We start from the raw sequence: 17,080 nt of genomic DNA, 5'->3' as shown, positions 1-17,080 counted from the left end.
TTGCTCACTGAGGGGAAAAGGCAGGAGGCAGCCTATTGTATTGTAACAGTTATCTCCGAATGAATAGAAGGAATTGCTTCCAAATGCAATAACAGAATTACTGTAGATTAGTGTAGCATTTGAGTGTTAGTGCAGAGGTAAAATTGTTTTCTCTATTGCACAACCATGATCTTGAAAGTTTTTATTTTATTCCAATAATGGAGATGCTTGATCACATACTGAGCCAGGTAAATCACAAAGCCAGCTCTTCAGCAGTCCTGGGCAGGCCCTAACTAGTGCCATAGCTGAGGACTGCATTAACCACAATTCTGGTGAATAAAATCCAACACAAGCTCATTTGATTTGGTACAGTGGGAATAGGGACTTTTATTCAAAAATACAATAATGCAACAATAATAAATGCTCTCATTCCACACTGTAAAAAAAGAAGCCAAGGTACTATTCATGGCAGTCTGTAGTCTTTCATTACAAAGGACAGCATACCCAGTTCATGAACACTACAAGAAATAGCAACTTGTGTAAAAGAAATAGAAATTTGTGAACTAAGAATATATATATATACATTTGATAATGAAAGAGTCAAGAAACAGCAGCATTGTGGTAGCAATTACAATGCCAAACATGTGGCCACTTAAAAATTTTAACTTGAAACAAGAAAAGAGATTGTAATTCAGCACAACATAGCCCATTAATAGCTTATAGTTTCACCTTTGAGGTCAATGACCCACTTTTCCCTCTTGTGCACCCATTAAAATTAGGTAGCACCTTGCTTAAAATGTTGACAATTTTGAGATAGCATATAAAGTTGAACAGACGCTATAAATTTACCCTTTAAATGAACAGATTGGGACAGAATTATATTTTTATGTTAGATATAACTTAAGTAAGAACTAGGTCTCTCTACCTTCATAAATTTGTAGTGAAAGTAAGAGTCAACAGCAGATGATAGATTTGAAATTCTGCCTAACAAAAACTCTCCATAATAATAATTTTTAAAAATAAGCATGTAATTCATTAAAAAATGCCAATCAAAATTCCAGGAAAACAAATAAGAAAAAGTTATTAAAGAATATGGTTTTACTATTACCACACCCATCCCAATTGGTATCCCATCCAATCATTTTACACTAGAAAATTTTCTGGTATGAAGGCTTAGGGATAGAACTAATTGCACCTGCTAAGCTAAGTCAAAGAATTACGGGATTTCTATATTTGCTATTCTCAATACCGAAAACAAGATTGTCCTATTCTGTTTTTAAGAATCAGGGTTAGTTTGGAAGATCTTAGAATATTCTAGAATCAAGGGATCTAGAATTTCCAACTTCTACTTCTGTCCCTCACCTCTTTTTCCAAATGAAAATTCCAAGAAATCGTGAACCGAAAGGGCGAGGACAAGTGCTAAATTTAAAAGTGCCTCAGTTCCTGTCAACTGGCCCCCCATGTTCTGTTGCAAAGCTCTCTGGACAGCTGGGCTGTGCCTTTGGCTCAGGCTCACAGCTCGAGAGAAGTCTCTGGATTCATTTGTCTTCGTCTTAGCTGCAGCTGCCCACCAGAATCAGAGCTGGTGCTCCCAGGGAAGGAAGGACTGGAGGGCCTTGCTGCAGTGTCTCCCTCAACTAAAAGCTGGCAAGTGTGCCTCCATCAGGCTTCCCTCAGGCCTGTCAGGCCAGCTTCACCTTCTCCCAGAACAGAGGATGGAAGTTGAGGGAGGCAAGAAAAAGAGTGAGAAAAAAGAAGCTCCCGTGGAAAGGGAATGGTGCTGAGAGCTCTCCTCCTGTCCAAAGGCAGATAGCTCTGCACGGAAAGCACGATCATTCAATTCCACGTGCAGCTATGTTCTACAGGACCTGGAAAGGAGGAAGGGGTGGACAGTTAGACATGGTTCTTGTCCTTAAAAGGACTCAGAGGTAGCAGAAAAATGGGCTCTAATCACAAAACAAGGTATTCAGGGCTTTATATGTTTAAAATGGAAGAACATTCCATGCTCATGGGTAGGAAGAATCAATATCATGAAAATGGCCATCCTTCCCAAGGTAATTTACAGATTCAATGCCATCCCCATCAAGCTACCAATGACTTTCTTCACAGAATTGGAAAAAACTACTTTAAAGTTCATATGGAACCAAAAAAGAGCCCGCATCGCCAAGTCAATCCTAAGCCAAAAGAACAAAGCTGGAGGCATCACACTACCTGACTTCAAACTATACTACAAGGCTACAGTAACCAAAACAGCATGGTACTGGTACCAAAACAGAGATATAGATCAATGGAACAGAACAGAGCCGTCAGAAATAATGCCACATATCTACAACCATCTGATCTTTGACAAACCTGAGAAAAACAAGAAATGGGGAAAGGATTCCCTATTTAATAAATGGTGCTGGGAAAACTGGCTAGCCGTATGTAGAAAGCTGAAACTGGATCCCTTCCTTACACCTTATACAAAAATCAATTCAAGATGGATTAAAGACTTAAATGTTAGACCTAAAACCATAAAAACCCTAGAAGAAAACCTAGGCAATACCATTCAGGACATAGGCATGGGCAAGGACTTCTTGTCTAAAACACCAAAAGCAATGGCAACAAAAGCCAAAATTGACAAATGGGATCTAATTAAACTAAAGAGCTTCTGCACAGCAAAGGAAACTACCATCAGAGTGAACAGGCAACCTACAAAATGGGAGAAAATTTTCGCAACCTACTCGTCTGACAAAGGGCTAATATCCAGAATCTACAATGAACTCCAACAAATTTACAAGAAAAAAACAAACAACCCCATCAAAAAGTGGGCGAAGGACATGAACAGACACTTCTCAAAAGAAGACATTTATGCAGCCAAAAAACACATGAAAAAATGCTCACCATCACTGGCCATCAGAGAAATGCAAATCAAAACCACAATGAGATACCATCTCACACCAGTTAGAATGGCAATCATTAAAAAGTCAGGAAACAACAGGTGCTGGAGAGGATGTGGAGAAATAGGAACACTTTTACACTGTTGGTGGGACTGGAAACTAGTTCAACCCTTGTGGAAGTCAGTGTGGCGATTCCTCAGGGATCTAGAACTAGAAATTCCATTTGACCCAGCCATCCCATTACTGGGTATATACCCAAAGGACTATAAATCATGCTGCTATAAAGACACATGCACACGTATGTTTATTGCCACATTATTCACAATAGCAAAGACTTGGAACCAACCCAAATGTCCAACAATGATAGACTGGATTAAGAAAATGTGGCACATATACACCATGGAATACTATGCAGCCATAAAAAATGATGAGTTCATGTCCTTTGTAGGGACATGGATGAAACTGGAAATCATCATTCTCAGTAAACTATCGCAAGAACAAAAAACCAAACACCGCATATTCTCACTCATAGGTGGGAATTGAACAATGAGAACACATGGACACAGGAAGGGGAACATCACACTTCGGGGACTGATGTGGGTTGGGGGGAGGGGGGAGGGATAGCATTGGGAGATATACCTAATGCTAGATGATGAGTTGGTGGGTGCAGCGCACCAGCATGGCACATGTATACATATGTAACTTACCTGCACATTGGGCACATGTACCATAAAACCTAAAGTATAATAATAATAATAATAATAATAATAATAATAATAAAAGAAAAGAAAAAAAAAAAGAAGTGATTTAAACAGAGACATTCAGTCATTCAGTTAAGGTATTGAATAACTAAAAGTAATTTTAGCAAATTATTGAAATAAGAAAACAATATCAATGAAAGGGAAAGGGGAACAGGTAAAGAAAGTAACAAGAATTCAGGAGATAGGAAATTATGTGGCATCTGTGGTGAGCGTTGTGGTTAGCGATCTAGGGGGAAGAGACAGGGCAAGAGGGAAGCATCTGGAAATGATCCAAGAATGGTATGCTGTTGCTAATTTTGGAAGGGCCTTGAGTGTCCTGCTAAGAAATTAAGAGTTTTATGAAGAGAAATAACATAATCAGGTCTGCTTTTGTGGAGATGATTCTGACAACACTGTGAAGGGCAGACTTGAGGTGAGAAAGGTAAAGGTAGAGACACCAATAAGCAGGCTCACGCAGCTGTCAAGGAGGCAGCTGCATTGGATATGAAGTCCAGCAATGTTGGGTTTCTCCGTAGACACTGAGGCTGCCTGTAAATGGAGCTACCAAAATAGTTTTTGAATAATTCAATATTTTAGAGTTCGAAGATGTTAAAGTTGTCATTATGGGAAAAATCAAACTTTTGTTAGACTTTATACTGACTCTGTGAATAGTTTGTAAAGTATGTGTGGTTAGTGGGAGTAGGGGCTGCATCATTATTTTCTCCATATTTAGGGTTTCCAGAGGTCCTAATCAGTGATGAAATCTGTTGCTTAGGCAGTTGAATGTACTGGTACCATTAACTGAAATAAGGAACACAGGAACAGAGCAGATTTCGGAGGAAACAAGTTTAGTTTTGGGATTTTAGAAGTTAAGGTAACAGAGGGACTTCTAAGTGGTGATGCCCAGTAAGATTTGGCAGTCACTGCGTGGGACCGCACGTATAGACAAACAATATCTGGAGAGCACAAAGTTCCTTCACATGCATTATGAAACAGAAGGTAATGGTGAAAATGTCATCGCAAACACAGAAAAAAGGGGAGGCTGTTTCCTTGTTTAATAGCACGAAACAGACTTATTTTCTGTTTTAAAAAAATGGAACTTGTTTTCTTTTATTTCTGGGTAAGAAGACTTACAGATTTTTTTGTTTTGTTTTGTTTTGTTTTAAGAGACAAGATCTCACTATGTTTCCCAGGCTGGAGTGCTGTGAGTATTCACAGGTGTGATAATAGCACACTACAGCCTCAAGCTTCTGGGCTCAAGTTATCCTACTGCCTCAGTCTCCCAAGTAGCTGGGACGATAGGCACATGCTGCTGCACCCTGCTGACTTAAGGATTTTATAGGCTGTTATGGGTCAGTCAGTTGTTCAAAAGAGATGCCATTCTGTTTCCTGGTCGATTTTGTTATGAAAAGCTTATATTTGTGAATTTTCTGGTTTTAGTTCATCGTAGAGTTTGAAGCTACAAAAGAGAACTTGACTGACTGACATATAATGGAATCAAATTTTACTGTACCAGACACATAGTAGTTATTCAATAAATATTTGTTGAATATAAGTTTGTGAGATGATTATGCCTGTCTCACATACCACTCTCTTCAACTGAGTTCAAGTTGTGAAGCAACCATGAGTTTTTCACAATTCTAAACTTCAGCTTTTCCTTCTAAATGAGACTAACAGGGATGTTATAAAATAAGTAGGAAAACAAGTGCATTTTTTTCCTCCATAACATATACTGCAATTTGCATGATATGATTTTTTCTCTTCTTATAGAATATGGAGACTCATTCGCAGAATAGTCGAACATATCTCCTGCTGATTTTGTTTTATTTTTAGAGTTTATTCAAACAGCATCAAAATCTGTTCCATTCTAATGAACCAAATGAAGTCCTATCAATGCATTTTAAAATAGGATACATTAATTATCAGGCAAATAATAATAATAATACCTAATGAAAGTATTTTGACAAGTCCTATGATACGGACTTGTAAAGACTTTCCATACGTTATTTCAGTTTTACTATGAGGGAGGCACTTTTATTACATTCAATTTTCATATGTAAAACCCTGAGAGGTTAAGTAGCAAGCTCAAGGTCATACAGCCAATAATAGGTGGAGCCGAGATTTGAACCACCTAAGGGAACTCCAGATCCCATGCATTTAATTCACAAAATTACATTGCATTATTTCATGCCTTAGTTGCCATAAGGGAGGATTCTTTTTTTTTTTTTTTTTTTTTACCAATCCAGCCTAAATGAAAGTAGGTTTTCTGAATATGCCTATTCTTCCCTAATTTGTTTTTTTAATGAAACTTTTTAAAAGCCTCGTTTTACAGTTTCTAGTAAAATTAAAACTTCTCCTGTGTCTTAGCCACAAAGGAAATTCTCAAGAAATAATCTTGACATTTTCTCAGCAATTGAAGCTGAAACCGTAGAACAAAGAAATTACACAAATAAACAAAATCAATCGTGTATAAGTTTCAGGAAGGCATTTTAAGATTTTAGCCTCACTTACAAATTAAGAGTTTACCTGTTAGTAGCACCCACATTTGGCCATGGCAAGAGAATGGCATTGTTTTTTGCCAAAGAATAGACTGTTGGAAATGGCTGTTTGAAAAGCATTTTGATAATGTATTAGCAATAAAATGTTTATAGCTTAATTGACGTTAACATGTAATCTATAAAATAGAACAATAAAAAAATTATCTTAGAGACTGAGACTCACCTAACTGAAAAAGAACATTTTAAGCACTTGTAAGTACTCCAAAACAGACACCAAATATAAGAAAACAAATTTGAGGTGATAGCTCTAACAGTCAGGGTTATCCAGAGAAACAGAACCAACTGTCAGCATGTATAAATAAATTTATATAAGGAATTGGCTCATGTGATTATAGAGGCTGCAAGTCCAAAAATCTGAAGAACAGGTGCTGAAGTTTGAGTCTGAAGGTTGGAGACTACTGTAGAACCAGGAAGAACTGATGTTCTGGTGGTTTGAAGCTCATCAGGCAGGACAGTTCTCTCTTAGCTGTGGAAAGGTCAGACATTTGTTTTATTTAGGCCTTCTACTAATTGGATGAGGTGCACTCACATTATAAAACGTAATCTGTTTTATCCAGAGTATTAATTTAATTGTTAACCTCATCCAAAACACCCTCACAGAAACACCCAGAATAAAGCTTGACCAAATATCTGACCATGGCCCAGTTAAGTTGACACATAAAGAAATCATCAAAATACCATGTTCTCTGATCACAATAAAATTAAATTTTAAATAAATAGGAGATACACATTCAGAGAGTTGAAAACTCTCCTAAGGAACTCATAGGTCACATAAGAAATTATGGTGGAACTTAAAAAACATGTAGAACTAATGACAAATAAAATGTTTTATATTCACATTTGTGAAATAAAATCAAACTGGCACTTAAAAGGAAATTGTTAGCTTTTTGTGCAAATACTTGAAGCAAACTTGAAAAACAATTAACTGAATATTCAAATTATATATCAGTGCAAGAACTTAGAAAAACAATAGACTAAATTAAAAGATAGAAGTAATGACATAATAAATAATAGAAATTAATAACCTAAAAAGAAAAGCAATAAAATAAAAATATAAAACAGGGGAAAAAGACAATCATAATATAATTGTTTTAAAAATTAATAAAATTGATAAAATGCTGGCAAGTCTAATCATAAAAAAGAAGATAAAACCAATTAACAATATTATAAAGAGAATAACTACAATTATGTCAACACTTAAAAAATCTTACTCATATACAATTTTATGCCAATAAATTTGAAAATTTAGAGAAAATGGATAATTTGCTAAGACAATACATCCAAAAATTAATAAAAATATTATCTAACAAATTTATTTTTTAAGGTAATTAGACAAATATTTACCCTTTAAAAAAATTTAGAAGTATTCTCACACGTATTTGAAGAACAGCTGGATTCAACCTTATTCTGTTTCTGTAAAAGAGCCTGCTAATTATCCCTAATATCTGTTCTCTCTCTTGAATTTTAGCTGATCATGGAAACTCAACTACAGACCTCATTTTTTAGTAATGTTGGCAGCTAGTTTTGTTAATATGACTAGGTTTTGGCCAGGAAGCTCTGAATGGATGCATGCAACTTCCAGATCACATCCTTTTGTGATGATAGAATCTGTCATCAATTTCTTTTTCTCCACCGTCATGGGCTGAAATGTGTAGGCTTGGTGTGGGTGAACCAGTTTTTTCTTTTAGATAATGACAAAATTTAGAAAATGGCTAAGCAACGAAATAGAAGAAAGAACCTTGTTTTATTGGATACTTTTATGAAGCCCAGATGCCTACTCATTGCCTGTACGTTGTTTGTGCCACTATATTTTTGGACTTCATTGTTAGACCTTGTGCATGCCAGTTACAAACTTGATTCTAAAATTCGATTAGAAGGGCAAAAGAAAGAAAAATTATACTTTCCTGACTTAGTATAGACTCAAAAGTCATAAATAAAATGTAATTTATTTGAATAAAATATAATTTATTTGAATAAAATATAATCTAATATTTTAACATTAAAAAATTTGTACATAACAACTATGTAAGGTTTGCTTCAAGAATGCAAGGATGGTATAATACTAGAAAATTTATTAATGTAATTTATTACATAGACAGATAAAAAGAAAAAAGTATATGGAATCTCAATGGATACAGAAATATTTGCATTTGGTAGTATTTGGCATTACTTTGTGGTGAAAACTGTAATCACACTGGAACTGACGGGAAAGTTTTTAAACTGATAAGGGCTATGTACCAAAATTAAGTAGCAAATGACAATTTTACAGATAAAATATTAGAACGGTTTTCTTCTAAAGTGGGAAGTAAGATAAAGTTGCCTATCATTTTTAATTTTATTCAACAGTGAATAAATGAGCTTTCAATGCATTAAGTAACGCAGAAGAAACACACAATGTAAGAATTAGAAATAATTTGTACAACTTTTATTACCGATATTTAATATAAATTTTTATTAGATAAATTATTCGTGGCATATGTTAAAAACAGAACATTATACCAGTTAATAGGAAGAGATTAGGGTTACTTTTACCTAAATCCTTAAAAATATCCATTCATTCTTCACTCTAAAATATTTATCATGTACATATCCTATGTCAGGCATGGTTTAGGTAATGGAATATGGCACATTACAAAATAATATTTGAAAACCGGAAAAGCAATACAACATTTTATTTATAAGCGTACACATAAGTAGTGGCCATAAAAAAGAACATATAAGGAAACGCCTGGAAATTATAAACATGAAACGAGGAGAGGGATTACTATCTTAATACAACAGGAAGCATTAAGAGTGAGAAAGGAAGAGCTCCCTGGGGGCTTCACTGAAAGGAGGTGTAAATATCTACATTTTCTACATCTATATCTACATCTATGTCTCTCTAAACAATATATAATACAGATGTAAACATGTTAAAATTTAACACAGTTGGATGCATTGATTATCATTACATTATTTTTAAAACATTCTCTGAATGCATAAAATATATCACAATAAATATATAAGAAAAAAATTTTTTACTGATGTTCAGATCCTGTATCTCAGGATGTTTAAAAAGGTAATGCTACCCTGGGACACCCATCAGCGTCCAGCCAGCCAACCAGATATCAGCTGCCTCCTACCTTGTGCTTGACTTATTTTTCAAACTTAAAATTTTAGGATTCCATATTGACCCCTGAAAATTTCCCCTACTATTGAGACATTGGACGTTGGAGTGTAATGCTTAAATGCTTAAGAGTGGCCAGATTCTGGAATATAAATTATAGTTCTATCATTTCCTACTTATGTAATTTATTGCAGGGGTGATTAATTTACTTAACTTCACTGGGCTGCAGCTTTCTCTCTGAAAATGTGGGTAAAAGTAGTACCTATCCCAAAGGATTTCAACATTTGCTGAGTGCTTTTTCTAAATTCCTGGTATCACATAATGCATTTTAACTATTAGTACACATTAGAACTGTGCCTGACACAATAATTGCTTGATAATTGCTTATAATTTTTAAAATAAGGAATAGCATGGTAGTTTAATAGGCTATAAAATTAGATTGCTAGGTGGAGATCTTGGGTCTATCACTCCCTGTCTCTATGACTTTGGGCAAGTCATTTCTTTGGGCTTCAAATTTCCTAACTGGGTAAAAAAGAGATAGTAATAGCATCTACTTCTGAAAGCTGTTATGATGACTAGATGCATTCATATATGTTAAACCCTCATGATTGGGCTATTGGAGGGATAATTGCATTTAACATTATTTTAACATACACATATATGTCCATACATATTCATACAGGATGTGTGTGTGTGTGTGTACATAAATATGACACATACATATTCTGAAATCCTCTTGCTAGCAAATTAACAGAGTCTAGAATTTCATCTCACCCTGGTTTGTGTACTCTATGAACACACTCATTATCTCCCTTCTGAGTAGCATTTACTATCCATCATAGAATGTTTATCAAGAACTGACACATTACTTTGTGACCACAGATTTCCATCATGTGACAAGATTTCTAGGACCTGAGGACTACTCGCCTGTCCAGTGCCATGAAGATATCTGAGTAATTGGATAGGTCTGTTTAGTTACAGGCTCCAACACTCACAAACTCTGCCACACTGCCCGAATCCAATCTTGCCTCAGCCATTATGACTGAAAACTGTGGACAAGTCTTTCACTCCCTTGGTGTCTCAGTTTGTTGATTGATAAATGGTGAAAATTGTGGCACAGTTGGTTTATTGTGAAGATTAACAAGTTGCTACATGTAATGCACTAGAACCTACCATAAAGAAGATTGCAATTACTACCATGTCTGCTACTTTTATTACTACTAATTTGTTCATGTAATAAATGCACCCATTATGTCCTTGGCACTAGGGTAGTTGCTAAGAATATAGCATTAGTGAGACACACTCATGATTTCACAGAGCCCAATTTTAGCATTATGCAATGGAGTAGAAGAAACACAACACTGGAATAAACAGAGTTCTTTAGGAACTCACAACCAGAGGGAGCGGTTTCGTTTGTAATCATTGCTGGGGAAGGAGGAAGAGTGCTATTGACTGAAAGTTTACTTCCCCCTAGTATCCATACACTGAAACCTATTCCCGTAAGGTGATGGTATTTGGAGGTGAGGTCTTTAAGAGCTGATTAGTGGGATGACTGTCTTCATAAAGGAAGTGTCAGAGAGCTCTCTCACTCCTGTCATCTTGTGAGAACACAGTGCAAAGTATCAGCCATCCATCTGTTAACCAGGAAACAGGCCCTCACCAGACACCAAATCTGTTGGCCCCTTGATCTTGGACTTCCCAGCCTTACAGTACTGTGAGAAATAAATTTCTGTTGTTTATAGGATGCCCATCTGTGGTATTCTGTTATAGTCTTCTGAATGGACTAAGATAAAGATCAAGACCATGGAAGACTTCACAGAGGGAGTGACATTTGAACTAGAGTTTGAAGAATAGACTTTGAAGAGGAGATCACCGGCATTGACTTGAAAGTAGAGAATGGAAGATGGTTACAGAATAGGAAGGAAAAGAAACGGTGTGTGTAAAGATAAGAAAGTGTATAATTACAGTATTTGGTTTGTTCAAGGAAAGTCCCTGTGGCCAATAAGGTTCAAGAATAGGCAGGCTCACAGAGCTGTGGTAATAGTTAAAATACAACAAACAGTGTACACTAGTTGGTAAGTAATTGCCCTTCCACACTTCCAATATGTCACTCAATCTCTGCAGCCTGGCCTACCTTAGAACCTTCCAAACACCTCAGATTCTTTCTTGATCCACCAACTAAAGGGTTGCGCTTCCATGACTAATAGCTGTGTCTCTTCTGATTGGTTGGAATCCTATGGGTTGTTGAATATTTTTAATATCATCCCTGAGTATAGATAGTGGGAGTATGTGAGTTTACTTTTCTACATCTAATTAATTGATATTTAAATTGACATTAAGTGATGTGAAGCTAGTTTTATCCCTATAATGCCTGCATTTGAATAACTACTTATTAACCTAGAGAAAAAGGTATTTTTTCAAATTCTCTTTATTGTTAATTTCTACAAATTAAAATGCAAGGAGATGCCATAACAGAACCTGGATAATGGAGAAGTTACTTGTCTACTATCTTCTGTCAATTAATACATAATTATTGTAAAAATGTTTTAAAATGCTTAAAATAACCCCAAAATTAATAACTGTTAACTTTTTTTTAGGAATCCTCCCAGGTAATTTCAATGTAACTAGTGTTATAATGTATCTGTATGTATGTGTGTGTGTATGTGTATGTGTGTCCCCCCAGGTAATGTTAGTGTAACTAGTGTTGTAATAAGCATGTGCATGTGTGCACACAAATACATTATGTGTATTGTTGTTCACATGAATTGCTTTCTACTAAATATTCTGCTCTGTAATTTTGCAATTTTTCCACTTAACAATGTATCTTGCACATTTTTCTGTAACAGTACATACAGATTTACTTCTTTTCTTTAAAAAAATCATTGTTTAGAATTCTGCCTAGAATGTCTACCATAATTTATGATGGATATTTAAGTAATTTCCAGACTTTTGTTATTGTTAACAGGGTTGTAGTTAATATCTCTGAACATATATCTTTGTGCATTATAAAAGTTTTTTGTGAAATTGATTCTTTGAACACACAAGTAACTCATGCTAATTGTTTTCAAATATAAATTGTTGTTAGTGTGCAAAAAAATACAAGTTTAATTATCTGAATCCTTAATAAACTTCTCTGAAAGCTTTATATATCCCTCAAGCAGAAAAAATAAGTAGATGATATAATTGTCCCCTGTCTAGACTGAGGCAACCATGGTGACATTTGTTCTCAATTATTAATTAAACACACATGAAACCCTTTAGATAAGCAGGTGATATGGTTATTATTAGATGTATTGCTTGTTTACAACAAGGACATATTTAGAGCTTGAGATCAAAGTTCCAAAGCTGATTTCAAAACAGTAGCATTAATTGCACTAAGGCCTGGGACTCTGGGGAAGCAATTCAAAGCGAATAAAAGTGACTTCAACTACAACAAAGTTATGTCTTTACATCATTATTCTAAATCCATTACTCAGACTGTTGCATTGGTGCTGATGGAGGCAAAAAAAAAAACAAAACAAAGCCTCAAAAAATTTCACTGTAGTCTGTCAAAGAAGATATGCACTGTACATATGTGAAAGAGTTATATCAATACTCATCCATTAATTATTTCACTTAAAACCCATTTATTCACCAACACCTGAGTGCCAAGCTCAGTGCTAAGCAGTGAGGAAGGAGCTTTGAACAAAACAGACATTATTCCTAAACTCACAGTCCTCTCCCTAGACTTGGCGTTTAGCCACCACAGCAATTTTTTTCTGGGAGGAGGGGGCAGGAGGGGCGGAATGTGTTCATATAAACTTCTTCCTCGGCGTTTTCATTGCCATTATTCTAGCTCAGGTCATTACCATTTCATTCCTGAACTGTTGTATTTTTATGATTGTTTACCCTGCTCCCAGCCCTAATCTATTAATCCACTTTAACCCAGTATTGCTAAAAGTGTTTTTTCTAAACAACTATACTTTTTTGAGACAGAATCTTGTTCTGTTGCCTAGGTTGGAGTACAGTGGCACCATCTCTGCCCACTCCAACCTCGCCTCCAAGGTTCAGGTAATTCTCCTGCCTCAGCCTCCTGAGTAGCTGGGATTACAGGTGCCTGCCACCACACCCTGCTAATTTTTGTATTTTTAGTAGAGACAGGAGTTTCACCACGTTGCTCAAGCTGGTCTCGAACTCCTGACATCAAGTGATCTGCCTGCCTTCGCCACCCAAGGTCCTGGGATTACAGGCATGAGCCACCACACCCAGCCACATATGATTCTTTTAATGTTGATCCCTTATTCAATCACAATGCCTGAGTGTTGTCTGCAATGTTCAAAATGTATATATATGCCAGTACTAATGGCCTACCATATTTTCCCCAATCTATCTGTCTAATCTGCTTAGAGATGTCCCCATAGACACACACACACACGCGTGCACACACACACACACACACACACACACACCCCTGCCTCACTCCAGTTAGTACGTGCTCCACACTAATTTCAGAAATCTGCTTTGGATCTTTTTGTGTCCGATTCTGAGTTCAAAGTCTTATCTCTATTAGATTCCTCCTTTGTTTGCAATGATCTAAATTTTGTTCACAATCTAAGACTGGAATGAAGCCCTCACCTAACAAAATTAGTTATCTAGCATCTATTATATGACAGACACTGAATTAAAGCATTGAGAATAAAAATAAATATAAAAATACAGTCCTCTTAATAACAGACATCAGCAGATAATCACACTATAAAATGGCAAATCTGGTGAAGATGTATGTCTACTATGGAAATAGAGAGATGGTTACCCAGTCCAATTAGAGGTATGGGTAAGGAGCAAGGAAAGCTTCTTGGAAGAGGTTACCCTCGAAAAGAATCTTATTAGGAGGAGTTATCTAGGTGAAGAGGATAGGGACATTCCAAGCAAAGGGGAGAGCCTGAGCAAAGGCAGAGGCAGGATAAACAATATAGCATATGAGGGGAATTACAAGGCATTCAGTATTGTGGGAAAGCAAAGCATGAGATGGTCATGTAAAATAATGACAAAGAAATAGACCAAATAATGTGGAACCACTGGCAAATTTTGTTAGGGAAGTAACAAAATCAGAATCAAATTTGGATGCATTTTTCTGTCCACTGTGAGAGGATGAGTTTGGGCACAGAGTTGTAGAGACTGGGAGACTACTGGAATAGTCTAGGGCCTGCCTTAAAGTAGTGTGAGTAGTTATGGGAATGAAGAAACTGATTCAATATTACTTAATTGGGTTCCTTGAGGAAAGCACACATTACTTCGTGATTATCTGGATATAAAAGCCAAAGGAAAAGAGGAATTCAAGGATGAGCTTCAAGCCTCAGTTTCTATTTTGGATGACTAGGTAAATGGTGTACTCTGACCAAGTTGGCAATTACAGGGAGAAGAAGCAGATGGGGAATACCCTAACGTGCTCCAAAGGATTTAGGGTGGTGCATGGAGCTACAAGTTCCCATAGGGACAATCAGGTGGAGATGATGAACTGGTTCTGGGAAAATTTCAGAGCTGGAGAGATAGCATGGAGCATTACTGGCAAAGTAACACCAGGATTACTAAAGTACACATCTTTTCTGGTGGCAGTCAAAATCCTGAAAGTGGATTAACACAAGGAAGTACAGAAAATGGAAGACATAGTGGCAGAATGTCAGGAATATCAACATTTAAGAAATAAAAAATGACAGAAAAAGTCGTGAAAGGGGCCAAAAAAGAGTGATCAGAGATTGTAAGCTGGTTAAAGACAGAGCAGCAGAGTGGTGTAACGGAACCCAGAGATTGAAGCGTTAAATAAAGGAAGTCATTGCCATTGCCAGATGCAACAGAAACATCTGCCCAATTTTTCTTCAAGAGCAATTTCAGTGAGGTGTTGGCAGTAAAAGCCAGACTTCAGTCTATGGAAAAGTGAATAGAATAACATAGAGATAGCGCAATACTACATTCAAACAAAATAGAAGTACAGGAAAGATGGAACATAGACTGGTATAAAAATGGTGTGGGGAAGGATTTTTATTTAGGATGCAGGATATTTATTTATATTTCTAAGCTATTAGGTTTTTCTAACAGGGAGGTGAGATGGAAGGTTGAGAACAGAAAACTGATGAAGTAAAATATAAAGATAGTAAAAGGAAATTGAACCAAATGCACATTATTCTCAAAGACTAAAAGGAAAAAGAGAGATGAATTGTGCATGTAAATAAGTTTGCAGATAAGGAGGGCAGAGTTAAAGAAGAGCACGTCTAAGGAGCTCACCTCTCTCTTCACCGATCAAAGCAGAATGCTTTCCCTAAAAATAGCCCCAAACAATTCTCTTTATCACTATTTTACTTGTATTATTTTAATGACTCCTTAGAAATATTCTAGACTGCCTCTCATGTGTACACACACACACACACACACACACACACACATGCACAAACACAATCTTGAACCAAATTATTGACCTTGAATAGTTAATATTGGTGCATATTGGTCAGCACCTATACACGAAATGGGCTTGCTTTATGGCTAAAGAATAAAAGTAGATTCAGGAATAAATTCAAGCACTCCAGAATGTCACATGACAATATACAAAATTTAAACACTAAAGGAAAAGTTAAAATTAAAGTAACAGGCCTATAATCCCAGCTGCTCAGGAGGCTGAGGCATGAGAATCACTTGAAACTGGGAGGTGGAGATTGCAGTGAGCCGAGATCATGCCACTGCACTCCAGCCTTCCAGCCTGGGCAACAGAGCAAGACCCTGTCTCAATAAATAAATAATTAATAAATTAACAAAAAATAAATAATAGAAAAATTAAGAATCACTACTTGTTTCCAACTCATCAGAAAGAGAAAGAGATTCTAGAGGCTTTTAATTCTTTGCAATTTTCTGTATTAGCAAAAAAAGGAAGAGAGGAAAAAGGAGAAAAAGGGAGAAGAAAAAAAGAAAAGAAACACAAACTTAGAAAGACAAATATTATTTTGCTATCCTTTGAATACTTCACAACACCCACCGTGGTGCTTGGCACATTGGAGGGGTCAATAAATGTATATTAATAGTTTGATATAAACATGGATAAAAGAATTACACGTAGGATACACGTGGAAACATAGCTCCTTCATAGCACTCTCACTCACAGTGAAGAACCTCTGAGAATTAGAAATAATTAAAATAAGAACTGAAGCAGCACTCTTGGGACATTCTGTACTCACATGAAAGACCACATGATAGCTCGTTCCTGACCCCCAAGGCCTCTGGGTGTTTGACAGCCTTTCTGAGGGTTCACCAAGCCCTTTGCTGCTTATGGCAAGGTTATGTCTGATCTCAGATCCAAATTGGTGGTGCCCAGGCCCATGGGAAATAAGGCCAGATCTGTTTGGCTTCAGCTCAATTTCCACGTCTATAGATAGCCATAAAACTCAAAAAGAATCTAAGGAAGTGAGATATTTCATAAACAGGAAAACAGGACTACCACTTGTCCTGGTTTCACTTCAATGGTGAGAGCAAATATAGTGATCCCTTTGCAACCAAAATTTTCCCCTACTAACTCCACCCCATATCTTCAGGGATCTCCCTGGAGTTTGACAGAAAATGTGCACTGTTTGGCCAGAGCAGTCTTTGCTTTCTCCTCTTTTTCCTTTGCCATCCTGTTTAAGGAACTGACAAATATTATCTTAAATGCTCAGGCACATCTTGTTCCTGAGACAGTCCTGCTCACTGAGGCTGGAAAAAGATTTCTTTTTTCTAAGGCTGGAATAAGATTGGCTAGCTTTGCAGTTACATGAAGTGAATTCTACAAAGCTTCAGACACTTCTCTGCCGACTAAAC

At 36.4% G+C, this 17,080-nt stretch overlaps 1 long non-coding RNA gene across 2 annotated transcripts; it reads right to left on the bottom strand.

Moving 5' to 3' along the window:
• Nucleotides 1–336: 336 nt before the first annotated feature.
• On the bottom strand, nucleotides 337–16,673 carry LOC134761868 (uncharacterized). Of its 2 annotated transcripts, none has more exons than XR_010141023.1 (4): nucleotides 16,465–16,673; nucleotides 7,651–7,837; nucleotides 6,320–6,622; nucleotides 337–1,847 (listed from the first exon to the last, which is right to left on the bottom strand). It is a non-coding gene; the product is annotated as an uncharacterized LOC134761868 (long non-coding RNA). The 2 variants fall into 2 exon arrangements; XR_010141024.1 differs by having other exon boundaries at nucleotides 7,651–7,798.
• Nucleotides 16,674–17,080: the final 407 nt, after the last annotated feature.

This window comes from Pongo abelii, chromosome 7 (assembly GCF_028885655.2).
Source record: "Pongo abelii isolate AG06213 chromosome 7, NHGRI_mPonAbe1-v2.0_pri, whole genome shotgun sequence".
NCBI lineage: Eukaryota > Metazoa > Chordata > Mammalia > Primates > Hominidae > Pongo > Pongo abelii.
Note: the sequence above shows the minus strand (reverse complement) of the source record. Positions and strands in the feature narration are given on the sequence as shown.